Genomic DNA, 21,953 nt, shown 5'->3' with positions numbered 1-21,953 from the left:
AGATTAGATTAGATTAGATTAGATTAGATTAGATTAGATTAGATTAGATTAGATTAGATTAGATTAGATTAGATTAGATTAGATTAGATTAGATTAGATTAGATTAGATTAGATTAGATTAGATTAGATTAGATTAGATTAGATTAGATTAGATTAGATTAGATTAGATTAGATTAGATTAGATTAGATTAGATTAGATTAGATTAGATTAGATTAGATTAGATTAGATTAGATTAGATTAGATTAGATTAGATTAGATTAGATTAGATTAGATTAGATTAGATTAGATTAGATTAGATTAGATTAGATTAGATTAGATTAGATTAGATTAGATTAGATTAGATTAGATTGGATTAGATTAGATTAGATTAGATTAGATTAGATTAGATTAGAAAAGTGTTTCAAAATACGTTATAAACCTGTCCAGTTGTATCACTATCATTAGTTTCCAAATAACTTAGTATTGACGATTTTTTTTGCGAAAAACGTTAATAAGGGGCATAGAAAATTGTATGGAAGCCCTATTTCTTTAGCTTCTGAATATCAAAAAAAATGTGGTTTTTGGGAAAGGGGTGTGCAATTTTATCAGAAAATCTCCCAAATTTCCAACAAAACCTTTATAACTTTTTTCCCTTATTTTCAATCACTTTGCGTGCTTCAGGAAAAATGTTCCTTGCATCATTTCCCATAAGAAATCATATGATCTGATCCATAAATCATGCCCATGTAGACTTATAACAATACTAAATTGAAATAGACGAAATTTGGCCCCATAGGAAAAAAGTTCAAAAACTTCAAATGAGGATAACTTTGATTTTTCCCGAACAAAGATTTTCGTTCGCCCCGCAAATGAACGGGGATGTTCCACACTTTCATATGTATATGACAGTTTTCTTGCTATTTCTCAAAAAATACTACCCCCCTGAAAAAGACGCCGTGATTTAACTTCTGCTTATGTTGCAAATACAAAAAATATTTTAAGAAACCCCATTTTATCAAAAAACTGCTCTTATTTGAGAGAATGCAAAAACTAACAAAGATTATAAAATATTATCTTTAAAAAAAAACCCATTTTAAGCCTAATAAGTGATTGTGCTTGAATGATGCAGGATAATCTGGAGTGTTCCTTGAAATTAAGCAAAACCAAGTTCACCAACGAGTAGAACAACCTTTTGTGAACATTTCTGTTTATTTTCACTTTTACTAAAAGTTATAGGGGCAGGGGGGGGGGGGGGGCAGAATGTCCCGCCTAAGTAAAGTGCGCCAAAAACCATAGAAAAACATGAAAACTTATGAATTCAGTGTAGTAGGCTTATGCTTTGGGATGTTCCCTTCAATGTTATATATTTGGTTGATGAAATTTTTTAGCTTAAAACTGTTTTTGAGCCACTTAAAAAAAAGTTTTTTCGACTTTTTTTCCAGGGTGCGGGCCAGAATGGGCCACCCTGCGGGGCAGAATGGGCCACCTTAGAAAACAAGCCATTTTGTCTAATACAATGTTGAAGGGAGACAAGAAATGACTTAAGGTACCTTTCTAACATAGTTTCCATGAAGTTAGACCACTTTAATAAAAATAGTCACATACCAAAACAAATTTGAAAATAGTGTTAATATGTTGAAAAAGGACAATATTTTTACAAATAATCATCAAAACAACTAAAAAATCAACTAATGTTGCCAGCGCCGTACCTAGGGGTTGGCGCAGTTGGCGCCCGCCAAGGGCGCCAGCCCTTGGGGGGCGCCGAAATCGATGATTGTACAAAATTTGCATGTCAGTTATAACATTCCATTAGGTATTTGAAACAGAAAGGGTGCCAAATAATGTGTTTTTGAAAATTCATACTAAATGCTAAATTTATTTTTTCATCAAAGTGACAGAAAGTTGAAGGAGTTTTAGAAGAGCTTCTCAAAATAAAAACAGTATAAATGTTTGGACCGTTGCATAATGAAGTTTGAGTCATACCTTCCAGACTAAAAAATTGTCCAACTAACGTCATGATTCGAATTCCCGGACGCTTCGAAACCCGGACACTTCAACTTGTTTATCAATTATTTTGATATAAGTTCGCATTATGAATGTCAAAACTGTGTTATTTGATGAATTCTAACATCAACTTTCATTTAAAGTTTGTTTGAACGCTGTAGTTAATGCCAAAACAATTAAATAAAATAAAATTATAAGTTTACCAAAAATGCGAAACATTTCAACAGAAATATTTCATAGGCGTCCGAAGCACCGGGAAGGCAAAGCAGTAATTTATGTTTTTGATTTTCTTAAATTCTAGCCATTTTTTATAAAAACTATCGATTGTTTTGATGTAAACAGCTTACTTGAGACCTAAAGAATGCCATTCACTAACATTTCAGTCCAAATTTGTGCGATTTATAAGCAAAATCGAGTGTCCGGAATTCGAAGCAAAAGTGTCCGGATTTCGAATCAGCTTTTATCAGTGTCCGGGATTCGAAGCACAACAAGTCATTTTAATTTTCAAATTCTGATGAAAAAATGTTAGAAAAGACATATTTTGCATGCATTCTCTTAAAACTGACTATTTATACTAAATCCTGATGATATTTCTACATTTCCAACTTATTACATGATTTTTTGCCAGCTATAACAAAAATAATATGGTACTAAGTGTCCGGATTTCGAATCATGACGTTATTTGTTATTTTCACGTTAATTTAGCAGTGGGCTACAATCAGCTAAATTGTGAAAAAATATTGTCAAATTTGGACATTCTCGAGTTTTAAAAAAATGGCCTATGAAATATTTTCAGCACGATTTCCCATTTTAAGCAACTTTGTGCATTTTAAAATAGGAAAACTGCAGTAAACTTTCGCCAATAAACCAATATTATTAGAGCACACAAGCTATTCTGATCATCACTTTTTTGGTTTTAGCTTAACCGGTGTTGTTAACTTTTTAAATTTAAATAAAAAATATATTTTTTTGCAATTCCGTCGTTAAACTAATTACTTTTCCTGTCATTATTGAACGACGAAACGGCCTACTTTTCTCTACCAAAAATAACAGAGTGGAAAATTAATACCATTCAATACCAGTGCTGAAAAGTGCTACTTTTTAGCACTAGTATCGAAAAGTAACATTTTTCAACATTATTTTTATTTGAACGGTGAATTTACTTTACACATGGATGTTTGATAAAAAAAAATCCATTCAAATGTACAACTCGTGCTGAAAAAATCATCTTTTTGCAACTTGTTGCATAAACTACTATTATATTAATATTTTTGGTTGAAAACAGGGTTGTTTTTTATAACTGTCTTTATTTATTTAGGCTCATCTACCAAAGTTTTAAGGAGCCGGATATTATTTTTACATAATTACTTAAAGCTAGGGTTAGTAAAGGGGGAAAGCCGAATACTCGCGGCTGTTTCGAGGTAAATAATACATTATGTTTAAGGACGGACTTTTGCTTCTGTGCGGGTTAAGGTTCTAGTTTTCATCAGATGTTACTATTGCTAGGTTGCAGGGTGGCGATGCTTGCGAGATTGATGCTGTTTAATTGACTTTAGGAAGCGGTACAAGCAGAGAAGATGTGGCACATCTTGACTTGCCAAAATGTCACGAACAGGGAAGTCTGATTGTTTTCCTTGGGCCCTAATGAAAACAGGTTTGATTTATACAAAAAATAATTTACTAGAATATAAAATGTAATTTAACGAATAAAAAATAAATCAAAAAAACGATGAAAAACATAATGCAAAACATAAATAATTAAAAAAATTAAATTATGAAAAATATTCTCAAGCATCGAATGAGCAAATCACTAAAAATGAATAAAAAATTCCTTAGCTTAATTTTTTTTACCAACTATAATGCTCATAATATTATCATTAAAATAAGTTTCATCATCCATCCAAAGCCAAATCAGCTAATGTTTTTACAAATCTGGGAAAGTTCTTTGTTTATACAATTAAATTAATACTGGATTAGATCAAATTAAGCAGGCTTGAAAAATATCAAATTTGTTAAAAAGTTATAACAAAATTTATAATGATTGAGAATTCTGAGCATTTATCTGAAAAATACAAAACACTGATATAATAATCGATTTTATGAAATCTGAGAAAATATACTGCCAACTTAATTCCTACAATAATTTTCTCAACCTATCTCATATTATTTGAAAAATAAAACATAAAATAACTGTGTTTCTGAATTTGTGCAATTTTAAAATCAAAACTAATTGAAGCAATCATTGAAAATTAACATCAATTTATCAAAATGCTTATAAATTTGAGAGGGGCGCCACATTGATGCTTCGCCAAGGGCGCCGTGGACCCAAGGTACGGCTCTGAATGTTGCATTAAACGTGATTTGTGAAGTTACCAGGAGGGAAATAATCCATTTAGCTCAATTTTTTTAACTTTTGATTGTTTTTATAAGATAGGAAAAGGGTGGTCCATTCTGCCCCCAAGTGGATTTTAATTTAACACTTCCACCACCAAGTCTCTAAATGATTTGAAGGTTCCGTTGTTGATTGTATACCTTGGTAGTAACATCTAGTATCGTTATAAGCATTGAGCAAACTTTTTCAAACAATCCAACTTTTTAGAAAGCTTATTTAAAAACCTCGAAATAAATAACATTTGCGTGGTTTTGTCAATTATTAACATTTTTGCTCATTATTCGAAAAATACAATGAATTCAAACGTCGTTTTCGGTATGGTGGAGTTATTTGACGTCCTTTAGGCTGGTACAAATGTTTTTAGAAGTTTTTGTCACCCCCCCCCCCCCCCCCCCCGTACTGTACTAAAACTGGATTCATATTCGAATGCTTTGGACGGTGCTATACAACTTTCCCGAAGAGAAGAGCACCTTTCAAAGCGTCCGAATATGAATCTAGTGAATTTTATAAATTTCAAAATAGACAAAAAGTTTGTCTCTTACCAATTCCCATAGAAAATTGAATCGAAATTGAAGATTGATTTCTGATTTAGATATTTTTTTAAAGTTTTTTTTGATTTTTTTTTTTTGTATATAAAAAAACAGTAGGTATTTCGTGAATTTGTAACTATGTTTATGCTTATGGTTATAAAAAAAACAGTATTTCGTGAATATTTTTAAATCTAATTTGCAATACAAAAAAAAAATCAGCACAAGATCACATTACGAGAATTACGAGTGCTTTAAAGATGAACTTCGCACTGAAAGGTGCACTGAAAGGTGCACTAGAAAGTTGAACTTTTGACTACTCTTTATTGTGTCGATCAGAACTTTCTGCAATTCTGTGCAATATAGTGATAAATTAACTGCTTATCATCATCAACATTGCATATAGCACTCATTCGTGTGCTGAAAAGTTTAATATTTTCCAAATTTCTGACATTCAACTAACATCTTCGAATCGTAAAAAATTACAAACTGAAGAAAAATTGATAGCGGATAGTTTTGTGATGCATAAAAGTTTTTGAACTCCTTGATGAAAAATAACAGTGCGTAACAAAATAGTATTTTAAAATTCAAATTATTACCACAAACTAACAAACGCACCATCAAACCGTTTAACCTCACCCGGTGAAACGCCACACGAGGCCTGAACCTTTCTCCTTTCATAAAGTCGGTGACATCAAGTACCAGGGAGAGGGGGTGCAAAACAATTCATTTTCGCTAAGTGAATTCAATAAATTCACATCGTCACGATGCGCCATCATCATCATCATCGGAATCGCTGTGCGCGTTATGACAGCCAGAATGTTGTTGTTACTCGTGGGTGACATGAGAGCCCATCAGGAGAGGGGTCCTCTTGCGTTAGAACGAAGGGGGATGCGAAATCACAATAGGGCAGCGCCTGAATGTATGTACATGTGACATCGCAACATAACCTCTACCAGCCAGCAGCAGCTCAGTGATTTTGGCAATCAAATCAATTTCCACCGGATTTTGGCTCCGGTTGATGGAAAGTGAAAGAGCTGAGGTATTAAAATCCATACCGAGGATGATTTCGCCGTACGGCGGAAAGTGAGCAACATTTGGCCGGTGTCTGTACGTGGGTCATACGTGGGAAGGGCAGGAAATTGAAGTGAATTGTTGTGTGTATGTCACTTTATTGATGCCTGGAACGAGGGGTCCTCAAAATCATATTTTTTCATTTTTTTTATAATTTTTGGATGTTAAGTCACACGTTTTATTTTGATAAAAAAAGTGAATCTTTTTGAAGGGACATGAAAGACTACAATAAAGAAAAATATTATTTATTAAATGAAAAATTGTAGCAACCCTCCTCCTAACAGTCAACTTTTAGGCAAGTAAAAGAATTTCGTCCTCATTTTTTCACCCTACCCATCGCATACCTCAAACAATTTCACCACATCTCCCCTTAAACGTCATCATCATCATCATCAGCAGTTGTGAGGAGACATCGTGAAAAACGATAAATGTGTATACTTGGGATTATTACTAATATGCCAAAGTGGCACAAACGAACACACACACACGCTATACACGGGGGCTAATAGAGTTGAAGTTAACCTTAAGTGAGCCCAAGCCAAGGAAGAAGGCAGTCCTCAATCTCACACGGAAATGGATTATGGTGATGCAGCAGCAGCAGCATTGGCAGGCTGACAGGTTTTTCGCGCGGGAAAGTAACACCGACAAAAGTTTTGAATTAAAAAAACGTTAAATATGTTACACAAGAAACAAGAAACAAGAAACAAGAAACAAGAAACAAGAAACAAGAAACAAGAAACAAGAAACAAGAAACAAGAAACAAGAAACAAGAAACAAGAAACAAGAAACAAGAAACAAGAAACAAGAAACAAGAAACAAGAAACAAGAAACAAGAAACAAGAAACAAGAAACAAGAAACAAGAAACAAGAAACAAGAAACAAGAAACAAGAAACAAGAAACAAGAAACAAGAAACAAGAAACAAGAAACAAGAAACAAGAAACAAGAAACAAGAAACAAGAAACAAGAAACAAGAAACAAGAAACAAGAAACAAGAAACAAGAAACAAGAAACAAGAAACAAGAAACAAGAAACAAGAAACAAGAAACAAGAAACAAGAAACAAGAAACAAGAAACAAGAAACAAGAAACAAGAAACAAGAAACAAGAAACAAGAAACAAGAAACAAGAAACAAGATTAAATCGATCACTTTTTGAGATTCTTCTTTTTCACTGTGTTCCCACCAAAATCCAGCCAAGGGACGAAACCGAGGTACTTTGCGCTGGAACTGGTGCCGCGAGGGGGTAAGCAAGATTTATGGAAAGTAATAATTTTATGACACCACACATGTGCGATGTGGGTACACACTACTTGTGTACGGTGTATTTGGGAACCCAACCAGCCAAAATCCCCGACCCGGTGAGCACGGCAAACTTGTTTGTAGAGGCCGCAGAAAAAAAATCCGGTGGAGTTTATAGGCCCGTTTTTGGACCTGCCCCTGGCCTGGCATGCATTTAGTAAATTAAAAGATTAGAAAAATTGAAGGATCGTTTGCTGTTGGCATTTGTGTGTGTGAAAAGGACCCCACGTGCGGAAGTTTAGTCACGAGAGTTTTTTTTTTTTTGCTTGTCCTTTTTCGCACACCGGATTTGGAAAGTCGGGCCATTTACTTAGGGGTGGCACAGTGGCCCTTTTGCGAAGGAGATGTCGGATTTATGCAAATATCTACATTAGGATGATAAATTCGTTGCAGAAAACGGTTGTTCCGCGCAAACACGGAAAAGATGCGTTGGCTCCATCCGGTTCCCTCACCGGGATGTTTGACGAAATGAATAAATGGGACATTGTTCCGGGTAAAAGGGACCGGGGGTAAATTGTGACATGTGTGCACTTGCTCGAGGAGCAGGAAGTAATAAGGATTTGTTACGGGTTAATACGACTTTGTTGATCCACTGGAGACAACTGGGACATTCTCCAGAATTTTTATTGATTGTTTGAAGTAGAAAACTAAAGAGACCGAACTAAAATTGAAATCATTGTAAATGTAGATCTTATTGTTACGAAGGTTTCCCTCCAAACACGTTAATTCGTCACACTTGTAAACCATCAATAAAACCATTAACGCTTATCAAAAGGTTGCAATCTTCCCAGTGATTTCAGACATTCAAAGGTCACATCCCTGACAGCAATTTTCCGTAACAACTCGCCGTGCGTACGTTCCGGATGTCCTGTAATCGAAAAAGTTGGAATTAAAAATCACTCGTGTCAGCGAAAACATCCCTTTCCAATCCAATTCCAGAACAAGGATGACAATTGGCCCAGATATGTCGTTGCACCACCGTGGCACCCTCGTCCCGATAGTGGGTAAATATTTATATTAATATTTCAGCCGGGCATGGCCGCGGTCACGTGCCCGACTTGCCAGGCGGCGATTGATTTCGATCTTGGCCAACCGGTAATGGCCGTCGTGCACTCTCGGGATTGTTGTAGGCTGATTGGGAAGTCTGCGTCTCCGGAAGGAAATCGCAATAGCATTGTTCACTTTTCACGCTCGTGGCTCCGATAGGTTCGCAGACATAATCAATTATCTCGCGCGGTAGGTAGAGATTTATCTGGAAGAGAGAAAAAGATGCCAAAATTTTGGGAAATCAATAAAACTATAAAAAATATAGCGATTTTGCAATTTCTAATTTTGCCTGATCTACAATGGCAAATCGCAGAATGTTGCGTCAGTCACTTTTGATCCTGTTTACTTTTTTGCCTCGATGTCAGACAGGGATCGTTACTCGGTTGACATCTAGACTGCCGTTTTACGGCGATATGATGTATACGCCATTTTGGACATTTTCAATTTTATTGTACAGTCTGATAAAGAATGTTAAAAGCTACCTCCTGACGAAAGAATTTTTAAAAAAACTGCTCTGGGGCCCATTTTATTAAGCAAACAAACAATGATGTATACGCCAATTTTACTCATCATGATGTATGTATACATTGAGTATTGATAGAAGTCAAATTCAATACTGTTTGAATGTTGATTTGAGGTTTTGGGACCAAATCAAGATTGGGCAATATTTTATTACATTATTTCGATTTAATTCTTAAGGGGACGTCCATTAGGCATCATCCATAAAGTACGTCACGTTCTGAGGGAAGAGGGGAGTTTTGAGAAAGCGTGACATTGCGTGTTAAAAGCATAGGGAAATCGTGACAAGGGGGGTGGAGTAAATTTTGGCTGATTTTAATGTGACGTACTTAATGGATGACACCTTATCCACATCCACGTAGACACTTTTTTGAAAATTCTAGACCCACCCACCTCCCTTGCTGACAATTGTTCATGCAAAAAATGTGTTTATGGAGCATAGACAATCGCTAAGGGAGCCCCGGGCAGACGGTAATAACAAAATTGATAATATTTCAATAACAAATCCTGTTAAAATAACAAAAAGTGTTATTATTTTAACCTGAAGTTCAACTTCAAGAAGAAAAAATAATAACAGTTTCTGATAAAATAACAAAATTTGGTATTGAAGTGATATTATATTGAAAATGTTTAATAACACGCCAATAAGAGGAAATGTTATACATTTCAAAAACTCTCCTAATAACAAAATTTGTTATTCGTTCGGTATACTGACTTAGAAATAAAATTACCACAAATCGCACAAATGGAAAAGTTTCTAAGTGTCCATAACACAATCTGTTATTATTTTTTCTTTTGTTAAATATGTTTAGATCTTTGGGATAATTTTGTCTAATTTCGTCGGGGTCAATATTTTGACCCCGATGGGGTCAAGCTTTTGAAATGGGGTCCTTAAGCTAAAATTATTCTAAAAAGTTGAAATTTTGGAAGTTGATTTTTTAAATTATTTGATATACCCCCTAAGGGACATTGCTAAAATTGGCTAGAACTATGGGATAATTTTTACCAATTTCGTCGGGGTCATTATTTTGTCCATGAAATGGGGTCCTTAAGCTAAAATTATTCTAAAAAGTTGAAATTTTGAAAGTTGATTTTTTTTATTATTTGATATACCCCCTAAGGGACTTTGCTAAAATTGGCTAGAACTATGGGATAATTTTTACCAATTTCGTCGGGATCATTATTTTGGTCATGAAATGGGGTCCTTAAGCTAAAATTATTCTAAAAAGTTGAAATTTTGAAAGTTGATTTTTTTAATTATTTGATATACCCCCTAAAGGACTTTGTTTAAAATGGTTAGAACTATGGGATAATTTTGACCAATTTCGTCGGGGTCATTATTTTGGCCATGAAATGGGGTCCTTAAGCTAAAATTATTCTAAAAAGTTGAAATTTTGAAAGATGATTTTTTAATTATTTGATATACCCCCTAAGGGACTTTGTTAAAATTGGCTAGAACTATGGGATAATTTTGACCAATTTCGTCAGGGTCATTATTTTGGTCATGAAATGGGGTCCTTAAGCTAAAATTATTCTAAAAAGTTGAAATTTTGAAAGTTGATTTTTTAATTATTTGATATACCCCCTAAGGGACTTTGTTAAAATTGGCTAGAACTATGGGATAATTTTGACCAATTTCGTCAGGGTCATTATTTTGGCCATGAAATGGGGTCCTTAAGCTAAAATTATTCTAAAAAGTTGAAATTTTGAAAGTTGATTTTTTTAATTATTTGATATATCCCCTAAGGGACTTTGCTAAAATTGGCTAGAACTATGGGATAATTTTTACCAATTTCGTCGGGGTCATTATTTTGGCCATGAAATGGGGTCCTTAAGCTAAAATTATTCTAAAAAGTTGAAATTTTGAAAGATGATTTTTTTAATTATTTGATATACCCCCTAAGGGACTTTGTTTAAAATGGTTAGAACTATGGGATAATTTTGACCAATTTCGTCAGGGTCATTATTTTGGTCATGAAATGGGGTCCTTAAGCTAAAATTATTCTAAAAAGTTGAAATTTTGAAAGTTGATTTTTTTAATTATTTGATATACCCCCTAAGGGACTTTGCTAAAATTGGCTAGAACTATGGGATAATTTTTACCAATTTCGTCGGGATCATTATTTTGGTCATGAAATGGGGTTTCAAGCTAAAATTAATCCGATAAATTAACTTTTGAGAGTTCTTTTTTTTTATTTTGTTATATTCCCTAACGGAATTGATTTATTTATTGGGAATTTTTGAAGTGTGAATAACAAAAACTGTTATTATTTTCACAGAGCCAGGAAGTCGGAGCTGACGTTGAAGTTCGAGCTGGAGTGTGACCTCGGAGACTGCATCGGATTCATCTAATTTTCAGCAACTTTTACTTGGAGTCGGAATCTGTGAAGTCGGGTATTTTTGGAGAGCTAAAGTCGTCGTTGACGTCATATCCTGCATCCAGAGTCGGAGTTGTCTTCAAAGTATGGATTCAAAGTCGCTTGGAGGTACCCGACTCTGCAGCCCTGACTAGTACAGAGGAGTTATGGCAACTGCAGGTTTATTTGCAAATTACAAATAAACCAAAACAATAACTTTTTTTGTTATGGAGACATACCAGTTCAATAACATTTTTTGTTATTATGCTGCTCCACCTCTCCGCACAAAATAACAAATCTTGTTATTCCTTCATGATTCCTTCTGTGTTATTGGTTTGTTATTGCAATAACAACATAATAACAGTTTAAGTTATTCTTCGAACAAATCTTTGTTATTGATTTTTGTTATTTTAACAACTAATCCGATCATCCCAATAACATATTTCGATCTTCTCACAATATCAATAACTGACCTTCCCAAGTTATTTCCGTCTGCTCGGGGCGTTCTTTTATTACGTAACGCAAAAAATCGGATTTTTAGACGCCCCCTCGTTACAAAATTTCGATACAAATTTTAAAAATTTTGTATGGAGCGTAACACGGCCTCCGACCCCCCTCCCCCCAACTGCGTTACGTAATAAAAGAACGCTCCCTAATACCTCCCCCCCCCCTTTAAAGTATCCACGTGGACAATGCATTACGGGATCCACTCAGCTATCAAAATAGCTGGCATAAAAAATAAAGCCAGCTTTGATCGCTTTGATCGAGCAATGTATACATACATCATTGGGCTCGAAAAGTAGTGATTTTTTATTGCTATTTTTTCGGCCAAATGATGTTTGTGGTTTTAAAACGTAGAGAATAGGAAAAAACACGAAATTTTGTAGGGGCCACGATTTTATTGTACTTTTTAACAGTTTCTACAGAGCAGGCCTCAAATTAGTCATTTTAAATTGAAAAAATGAACAAAAACAGAAAATCGTGGCTACAGCAAAATCACCTCAATGGCGTATACATCATATCGCCGTAAAACGGCAGTAGAACAGTGTTTCTCTTTGAAATATATGGGAATTTCTGTGATAAGATACAACAGCAAATTTTTATTACTTTAGATTTCATCTTTGCAGGTGAGCAATTCTCTACGAAATCGGTCTTTTTTCTTAAATTTTAATTTTTGTATTTTTTTATCCCACTGAAACTTTTTTGGTGCCTTTGGTATGCTCAAAGAAGCCATTTTGCATCATTAGTTTGTCCATATAATTTTCCATACAAATTTGGCAGCTGGCCATACAAAAATGAAGTATGAAAATTCAAAAATCTGTATCTTTTGAAGGAGTTTTTTGATCGATTTGGTGTCTTCGGCAAAGTTGTAGGTATGAATATGGACTACACTGAAAAAAAATGATACACGTTAAAAAAATGTTGGTGATTTCTTATTTGACTTTTTTTCAATAAAACTTGATTTGTAAAAAAAACACTATTTTAATATTTTTTATTTTTCGATATGTTTTAGAGGACATCAAATGCCAACTTTTTAGAAATTTCCAGGTTGTGCAAAAAATCATTTTCATTTTTTTAAACCAAGACTATCATTTCAAATGGACCAAACATTTAATATCAAAGATTTTTTGCACAACCTGGAAATTTCTGAAAAGTTGGCATTTGATGTCCTCTAAAAAATATAAAAAATGGTGTTTTTTTGCAAATCAAGTTTTAGTGACAAAAAGTTAAATAAAAAATCACCAAAAATGTTTTTACCGTGTATCATTTTTTTCCAGTGTAGTCCATATCCATACCTACAACTTTTCCCAAGACACCAAATCGATCAAAAAATTCCTTCAAAAGATACAGATATTTGAATTTTCATTCTTCATTTTTGTATGGCCAGCTGCCAAATTTATATGGAAAATTATATGGACAATCTAATGATGCAAAATGGCTTCTTTGGGCATACCAAAGGCACCAAAAAAGTTTCAGTCGTATCAAAAAATACAAAAAAATAGAATGACCGAAATCTGAGAGAACTGCTCAGGTGTTTCAAAACTATAGCTAACAAAAACTAAAATTCAAAAAAGTTTATCGAAAATAATAGACAACTCCGTGTAATTGTTCTGAATAATACCATCCTTTTTTGTTTAATTTTTGCATTCTCTTAAACATGAGCAATTTTTGATTTTTTTTTTATTTTTTCTTTAAATAAAGTATCAGTCTTGATTTCTGTCTGTTATTGATAAAAACTAAAACTACACTAACACTAACACTAACTGTTTGCAATATTGCAACATACAGGATCATTTATAAAAAAGATTATTTAAAAAAAAGATTTTTCGTGAGCTTTTGCATTCCATTCAATATGAACAGATGATGAAAATTCATTTTAAAAATGTTGCAAGTATGTGTAAATTGTTGCGAGTGAAGAAAAAATTTAATAATGTGAAAAATGTAAAGATTCTGATAACAATAATACCAAAATTATGACATTAGTTGGGGGAGGGGTATGATATTCCTGAAATTCAGCCAAGGGGGGGATTGGATCAATAAAGGTTGAGAACCACTGATCTAGAACATCTAATGCTGTGGGTTTTGTTAGCAAGTAGACTTTTGTCTGAATACTAGCAGAGTAGTGTCAGCTGTCAAAATGCGTACCTTTTAGAACTTTTTTATTTTATAAACCATAAAGGAACGTCGACCATGGCCGTTCATCGTCACCCGCGACAGACACGGACGACGAAACAAAGAGAAACGCAAAAAGTAACTTTTTCAAAACTTTTTTTCGTAGAACCACGATAACTCGTGATGGCAAACCCCTTATGAATGTGCATCAAAATTTTTGCTCAAAAACTTTGTATAACATTGTCACACTCTAAAATATAACTCTGCAAAGTTAGAAAAACACGAAATTTTAAAATGATTTTTTTTGTTTAAATGAAAAAAAGACCTCCTAGGTCAATGTTGATTCGAAAAGTACATTAAATTTCCTTTAAAATGACATGTTCCAAATTTTATTACAGTTGAGTAACGGAAAATGGCACAGCTTTTTTTTGTTTTTTTTTTTACATGAAAAATATGTTTTTTTCGGAATTCTGAGCATTTTAATAAATCTTATTTTACAGCAAATAAATTATACTGAAAACAAAGACCGGTGCAAATATTTTTAAAATACTTTTTTTTTTAATTTGTGTGTGTGTTTAAAATCATTTTTAATTTTTTAAATATTTGAATAGGGTGCACAACAACGCAAAAAGTGTTTTATTTTAGTAAAGGTGGTTTGAATCCAATTTTCATTTCGGTAAATTTTATCATGCCTCATCGATTTAGTTTATATATTGTTGTGTTAAGGAAATTTAGCTTTTAAAAAAGTAGCAACGACCAAAGAAATTGGAATGTTTTTTTTAAGTAAGGCCGTTGCAAATATTTTCAAAGTTTATGTCGTCCCTTCAAAATTGGTCTGAAAAATCAGGGGGCAAAAATATATTTTTTTCATAAAACTTCAAAATTTTCATGAAAATAGAAGCCTTATCAACTGAAAACAATCTAAAATGAGCAACTCTCGCTGAAACCGTCCCACTAGATGCACATGTTCTCAAATCGTTACGGCAATGTTCTCATTCGATTCAGCGCACCAAAAAAACATTAAAACAACCTTCGAACCATTGAAAATGTCAGCCGTTAGCCACCTGTAAATAAAAACTTGTATTGAACTATGGATTTTTTCGAAAAATGCCCTAATTTGGAGAAATGATATCTCCCAAAATACATTACCAAACATCAAAAAGTTATATATCGTTGGAAAGGTAATCGCGAGGGCTTTCTATCGCACTTTGAAAAACATTTCAAAAAATATGTTTTCAAGGGTAATTTTAAGGGTTTTTGAGAAACTTACTTTTAATTTTGAATTTTGACCGTGTTTGCAACCACTTATCATTACGCAACCATTTTCATTCGAAAGATTGGAAGATTTTGCATAAAATCAACTTGAGAAAAGTAGTGTAATGAAATAGTTTTCGCATAGTTATTAACGGATGAAAGAAATTGGTTAAATTTCAGTTAAAAATAACCTAGTCGGACCTAGTCCGATTTGGACGAAAATCGAGTTTTTTGCTTGTTTTTATGGTATCAACAGCCCATACAATTATAACTTGATCAAAAAATATTGATTTCAACTTTGCACTTTTTTGTGCACGATTGAGGTTATACACGATTGAGGTTATACACGGTCATAAAGCAGACCTTCCCAAAACAAATTTTGTACATAAAATATTACTTCAGTGAAATGTGGCGAATCGAGACTACAGTCTTAATAAGGATATTAGTTTTCAGAGTTCTTAAAAGCTTAAAATTTAGAAACTTGTTTGTTTATGTATGTTTTTACATAAACAATTTAAAAATATGATCTGATGAGTGAAAGTATAGTTGAAATAGCTGTCCCTATTCATCCTATTAGTCCAGATTTGCCTCAGATGACTGTACATTCGGCTCAAATACAATCCTGCTTTGTTTTGACTGTAAATTAGGCTCATTTCTGAAGTCTGAGCTTTGGTTATTTTTAACTGAAATTTAACCAATTTCTTTCATCCGTTAATAACTATACGAAAACTATTTCATTACACTACTTTTCTCAAGTTGATTTTATGCAAAATCTTCCAATCTTTCGAATGAAAATGGTTGCGTAATGATAAGTGGTTGCGAACACGGTCAAAATTCAAAATTAAAAGTAAGTTTCTCAAAAACCCTTAAAATTACCCTTGAAAACATATTTTTTGAAATGTTTTTCAAAGTGCGATAGAAAGCCCTCGCGATTACCTTTCCAACGATATATAACTTTTTGATGTTTGGTAATGTATTTTGGGAGATATCATTTCATGCATCTAGTGGGACGGTTTCAGCGAGAGTTGCTCAAATGCATTTTACTGCATTGATAAACATATTTAGCATGTTTGCAAAAAATAAAATGTTCGTCAATACTTAGATATTTTGGAAACTAATAAATGCAAGGTGTATAATCATTTTAAGACACTTTTTTTCATTAAAATTGTTTAAACCGGAATTTTTGTCCCCTCGACTTTGGTTAGAGTCGAGGGACATAAACTTCAACAAATATTAACAGTGGCCTATATAATAAAAAACCACATTTTTTTTAAATTTATCCTTGTTTTTCTTTCTTAAAATTGAGACAAATGAATCTTATTCGGAACACTAGTTTTCTTTTTTAATTGATTCAGTATGACCTATTTAAAATAATAATATTCAAAAACGATTACTTTTCAATTTTTATCAAACAATAACAATTTTTATGGTAAAGTGTCAATAATAAACTATGATAATAATAATAAACAATAACAATGCATTAGAGTGATAGCGCGCCTCTCGCATGATTCATTCTGTTGGATAAATTTGTAGCTGACAGATGTGTGATTGTTTCAAGTTCTTTGGAAGAGTTGAAAAAAACAAACTTTTGGTTACATTTTTACGTTTACTGCAATATAGTTTTCTAAATGGCATAAAAACATATTTCCTCAATATGACGTAATCATTGCAGTAAAAAAGCAGTTTATTTCGTTCACACTGAATGTTAACATTCACTTGGGTGGGTGGATTGTTTCTTTACTTTTAAGATAACGTCCTTTTGAAATGTTTGATTTGCAAAATAATATTTTCCTAATGTTTTAATCCAACCTGGCTTTTTTATATTTTGTAAATCGGCTAGCCAATTGCAAATTTCAAAGAAAAAAAACTTTGTTTCCGCCCGGGTTCGAACCGGGGACCTTCTGCGTGTGAAGCAGACGTGATAACCGCTACACTACGGAAACTGTTAGGTAATGATTATTTATTCTAAATTTTGATTTGCAAAGCTAAGGTAAATCTAAACTAAACTACGCGCTTAAAACTCTACTTCAACATCAAACAGTTAAAAATGCACTTGAGGAATTATGGTCTGGCAGCCTTGCGCTGCGTTGACAAATGCATGGGAAAACTATTCCACCCTCATTTGTTTAGTTGGTAATTGATTTGCTCGTTGAAAAAGAACGACCCGTTGGATTAAGTGCATGACGAAATTGCATTAATTTTACTGTTGGATTGTGACATATAGAGATCTCTGGAATGACTGACACTTCACTACGCGGTCCACCATATGTGGCACATTTTCCAGCACAGTGCCCTCTTAAACCGAAAGAAAAATATCGGTTTTCTCTCTCATTCCGGTGGATAAGCGCTCGATTTTTATTGACTTCCCCTTTGGCTTCCAAAGAGTTCTCCGCTGTTTCGTATTTTTTCGAAAATCTGGACCCAGAACCCGGCGGTCAGTGGCAAACTTTGACAGACTAGCACGATAATCAATCACTTTTATAGGTTTTCCGTTGGAAGGTCTCTCGGGCGCGTTCTACAGATGCAGCTCTTTTTTTCGAAGGAAATTGTATGGGTGCGCCTTGCGAGATTAAGATTTAGTTTTTAACTACCCTTTCGAAACGATTTTTGGTTCGGTTTCGAAGGTTCCCAGCCACAGTGACGGAATAGTTGGTCGTAAAACAGATGCAATAAAGGAAAAAGGGATACGTTTGAATGTTAATCAATTAACGTTTGGGGGAAGGCTTTTCCAAAAGTCATCGAAAAATCGACGACTTTGTGACAGTTTTACTGGCCGCGTGATGATTTTATGGACGAGCCTAAATTTATGCATTTTTGCTAGTTGGTGTAACTTTCCCGAGGAAACTTGTTTAGAAATTGGAAAGGAATCCATAAATGTCTAGAAAAAATTTATGGCAAAACCATGCATAATGGCATGTTTTAATTAAGATGATTACTCCTGCTAACTTCTTGAAGTGGGAGAGTTAAATTTCTCATTTCCCATTCCTTCCCAAGTGACCACGCGTCCCTCGACCTTCACTAAATCTGCTCATATTTGGCATGGGGGTTGTTTTTGCCCAAAAAACAAAGAATCCCAAGTTTGGTGACATATGGTCCACCACCGCGCCCGTGGCACCCCCCTCTTTTTCTGAGATTTTTGAAAAACCTCATTTTTAAAATGCATTTTGCTAATAGAAAAGTTTACAAAAAGTGAACTTTTGGGTATGCATATTTGAAGATTTTTTGATGTAGAATTGAATGGCGTACTCAAAATTTACGTACAGTGTTGCCAGATATGAAATTTTGCGCTTTAAGTTTTGAAATGCATTTTTAACCCTTTGGACGAGGCACTTACGGGAAAACTGACAAATGCATTCGATTGCTGAGAGTTTTTTACATTAAATTCAATCAAAACCTCAGGGTAAAATGAATATTTCTTGAGATATCACATTTTTATGTTGGAAAGCCCTGTATTGCACAGCAAATGTTTTACTCAACCATAAATTTTCAACAGTACATTTCGTGAGAGCATAGTAGGCCTTGAAATTTGAATATTCTTTTTTTTTTTCAATTTCTAAACGGAAGCAAGCATACAAGTATGTATCTTGTATGTATCTGTATACGGGTCTAATAATTTGGTTTAAAGAACTCCAAAGTTGAGCCAAATCGGAACACTTTTGATTTGGAGACTTCCTGTTTGACGTGGAATGGCTCATAAAAGAAAATAGTTTAAAAAACTCTAGACTTGTTTGATTTTTTTCCTCTGAAACAAACTAAATTTTCATTATTTTTCAGTAAAAAGTATTTGAAAAACGTGCAGATGACAATGCATTTTTAAGTTTTATAATTCGTAAATTGATCGAGAACTGATTGAAAAATTGAATGGTTTACAACTAGTGCTTAGGACCTTTTTAAAATTAACCCGAGATTTTTTGAATTAAATTCATACTACCTTTTCAAAACCCTCTCCTAAGCAATGTTGACAGCGCCTGTCGCGGTGACAGCTGGCGATTGAATCGAGAAATTAAAATTGAGAGTGTGTGCGTGCAACATAGAGTTAAACTTTTCGAAGTGCCATGGGAACCTTCACAGCAACTGCACAGAAAGTTTAACTCCATGTTGCACACACTCTCACTTTTAATTTCTCGATAGAGTTATCTACGTGCGCATGTATTGCGTGTACGTACACGAAAAAGATTGAGGTTAAATTTTGTACCGACCAGCAAAACAAATGGCCTGCTAGTGTGCGTGAGATCGGGCTTAGATTACTCTATGAACTAGGCCCATTCGTTTCCAACAGGGTAGCCAGATTTCATTTTTGATTCAAACATTGATTAAAATGTGCAAATAAATATGTAAAAATGAGGTTGCGAGAAAATTATAGCAACATCAGTTTTAATTTAGGCTAGTTTGAAATCGGTCCTAAAAATCCACCCTAACCCTTTTTATCATTAAAAAATCATATTTTCATTGTTTCTGTTTATAATTTGCTTTTTGAAGTTTAGTTTCATTTGAAATAATTACAGTCAAGAAATCTATTTCAAATTATTAAGTAAAAACATGGGATATAATTTCAATGAAGTATCGAAACAAAATTCATAATCAAAACTGGCAACATCTTGTTATATATGTATTGGTGTGGTGACAATAAGTTATTCACCACATTGCCTTGGATAGCCTTGGATAGGAAAAGTAGCTCCAAAAACTGATCCAACGTGGCTGATTTGAAAATATTTTTTAGATTTAGATCAACAATTTCAACGGTATAGTGACTTACAACATGAGTAATTCTCCACCAACTCACACAGCAGTTGCCCCTACCCCACTTCGATTTGCGTGAAACTTTGTCCTAAGGGGTAACAAACAAAAGGGATTTGCTTATAAACATCACGAGTTATCGCGATTTTACGAAAAAAGTTTTGAAAATGTTGGTCGTCGTTGATCATGGCCGTGCATGGTCACCCGCGACAGACACGGACGACGAAACAAAGAGAAACGCAAAAAGTAACTTTTTCAAAACTTTTTTTCGTAAAATCGAGATAACTCGTGATGTTTTTAAGCAAACCCCTTATGTTTGTATATCAAAATTTTTGTAATTGTCTGCTCTACAACTTTATACAACATTGTTGCAATCAAAAAAATAACCCTGCAAAGTTAGAAAAAACACGAAATTTTAAAATGAAAAATTTTGTTCTAAATGAAAAAATGACATGTTCCAAATTTTTTTACAGTCGAGTAACGGTAAATTACAGAGTTCTTAAAACTTTTTTAGTGTTTTTTCGATGAAAAATACGTTTTTTTCGGAATTCTGAGTACGCCATCAAATCGGGCGTCTAATTTTACATAAAAGTCCCGTTGACACCAAATTTCTATCTCATCACCTTTTCAGGCTGCAAATTATTGAAAAACACAATTTTTTTCGCATGTTCAAAAATTGAATGGGGTCGTACCGCCCCTCCGTCACGAGATAACAAAAAACGGACCTCGGATTCGTGATCAGGGACAAAAGTTACCCCTTAGGACAAAGTTTCACGCAAATCGAAGTGGGGTCGGGGCAACTTTTCCCGATTTCGTGTGAGTTGGTAGAGAATTACCCACATATAAGTATCAAATTAAAAACACTGATTCCTTTGTGGACCATCATTCAGTGAGGTACTCCTGGATTTTAGCTTTAGTGCAAAAATGCCTCAGGGCAAGAAAAAGAGGCGGTCCTCACCAGCAGGATCGGCAGATTTGAAGAAGCTAAAGAATGCCGAAGCGCTACCTGCAAAGCCAGGCAGTTTGAGCAAGGACGCTAAAAAATCGTCTGGAAACCAGTTCGCTACCCTCCCTGTGGACGTGAGCGAGAAGGAAGACGGGAAAAGTTGCCACCCATTTTTGTGGAAACATCGTCATCGGATTCGGTGCGAAAGTGGCTGACCGGGTTTATCAAATCTGGTGCTTTACGAGCTTCTATTCGCTTGTGTGCTGATGGACTCAAAATTCTGCTACCTACCAGAAAGGATTACAACTACGTTCGGGATTTCCTGAACAACACAAAGATTGAATACTACAGCTATGACGATCCAGGTAAACGCCCCATGAAACAGGTCCTCCGAGGCCTGTACGACATGGATGTGAGTGTGCTGAAAGAAGAGCTCAAAAATCTTAAGTTGAACGTGGTCGAAGTCTTCAAGATGACGAGACACAACAAGGACATCAAGTATCGTGATCAACTGTACCTGGTTAATTTCGAGAAAGGATTGACAACGCCGTCTGAGCTGAAAGCAGTTCGGGCAATATTCAACATTATCGTGACTTGGGAACGTTATCGTCCAGTGCACCGTGACGTGACGCAATGTTCGAATTGCTTGCAGTTTGGACATGGTGGAGGGAACTGTTTCATCAAGAGTCGTTGTGCAACCTGCGGAGGTGAGCACAAAACTCAAGCTTGCGAAACAATCAACGAGAACATCGAAGCGAAATGCTTCAATTGCGGCGGCGACCATTCTACCAAGAATCGAAGCTGCCCAAAACGTGCTGAGTTTGTGAAAATTCGGCAGCAAGCGACGACGAGGCACCAACCAAATCGTCACAAAACACCACCAACTTTCACGGACGTGGATTTTCCTGCTTTGGCGTCACCAGGAGCAGGATCTACTCGAGTGGTTCCAATTCTGCAGCCATTGCCGTTGAATCAGCGGCAAAGAGTTGCAGAGCATACAACACCTCCAGGCTTCAGTCAGCAACCGAGGGAAAACCAACCAGCATCAACGGGTGAAGGCAGTAGTGACCTGTTTTCACCACAAGAACTTCTGAACATTTTCATCGAGATGACAACAACTCTGTGTGGGTGCAAAACTCGCCAGGAACAAGTAAGAACTCTTGGAGCATTCATCTTAAAATACAGTTCGTAGTTTACTCGTTCT

At 34.6% G+C, this 21,953-nt stretch overlaps 1 non-coding gene across 1 annotated transcript; it reads right to left on the bottom strand.

Annotated features, from left to right (window-relative positions):
* Positions 1 to 16,936: 16,936 nt before the first annotated feature.
* On the bottom strand, positions 16,937 to 17,009 carry Trnav-cac (transfer RNA valine (anticodon CAC)). Its single transcript has one exon. It is a non-coding gene; the product is annotated as a tRNA-Val (tRNA).
* Positions 17,010 to 21,953: the final 4,944 nt, after the last annotated feature.

The sequence above is a fragment of the Culex pipiens genome, chromosome 1 (genome assembly GCF_016801865.2).
Source record: "Culex pipiens pallens isolate TS chromosome 1, TS_CPP_V2, whole genome shotgun sequence".
NCBI classification, from domain to species: Eukaryota; Metazoa; Arthropoda; class Insecta; order Diptera; family Culicidae; genus Culex; species Culex pipiens.
Note: the sequence above shows the minus strand (reverse complement) of the source record. Positions and strands in the feature narration are given on the sequence as shown.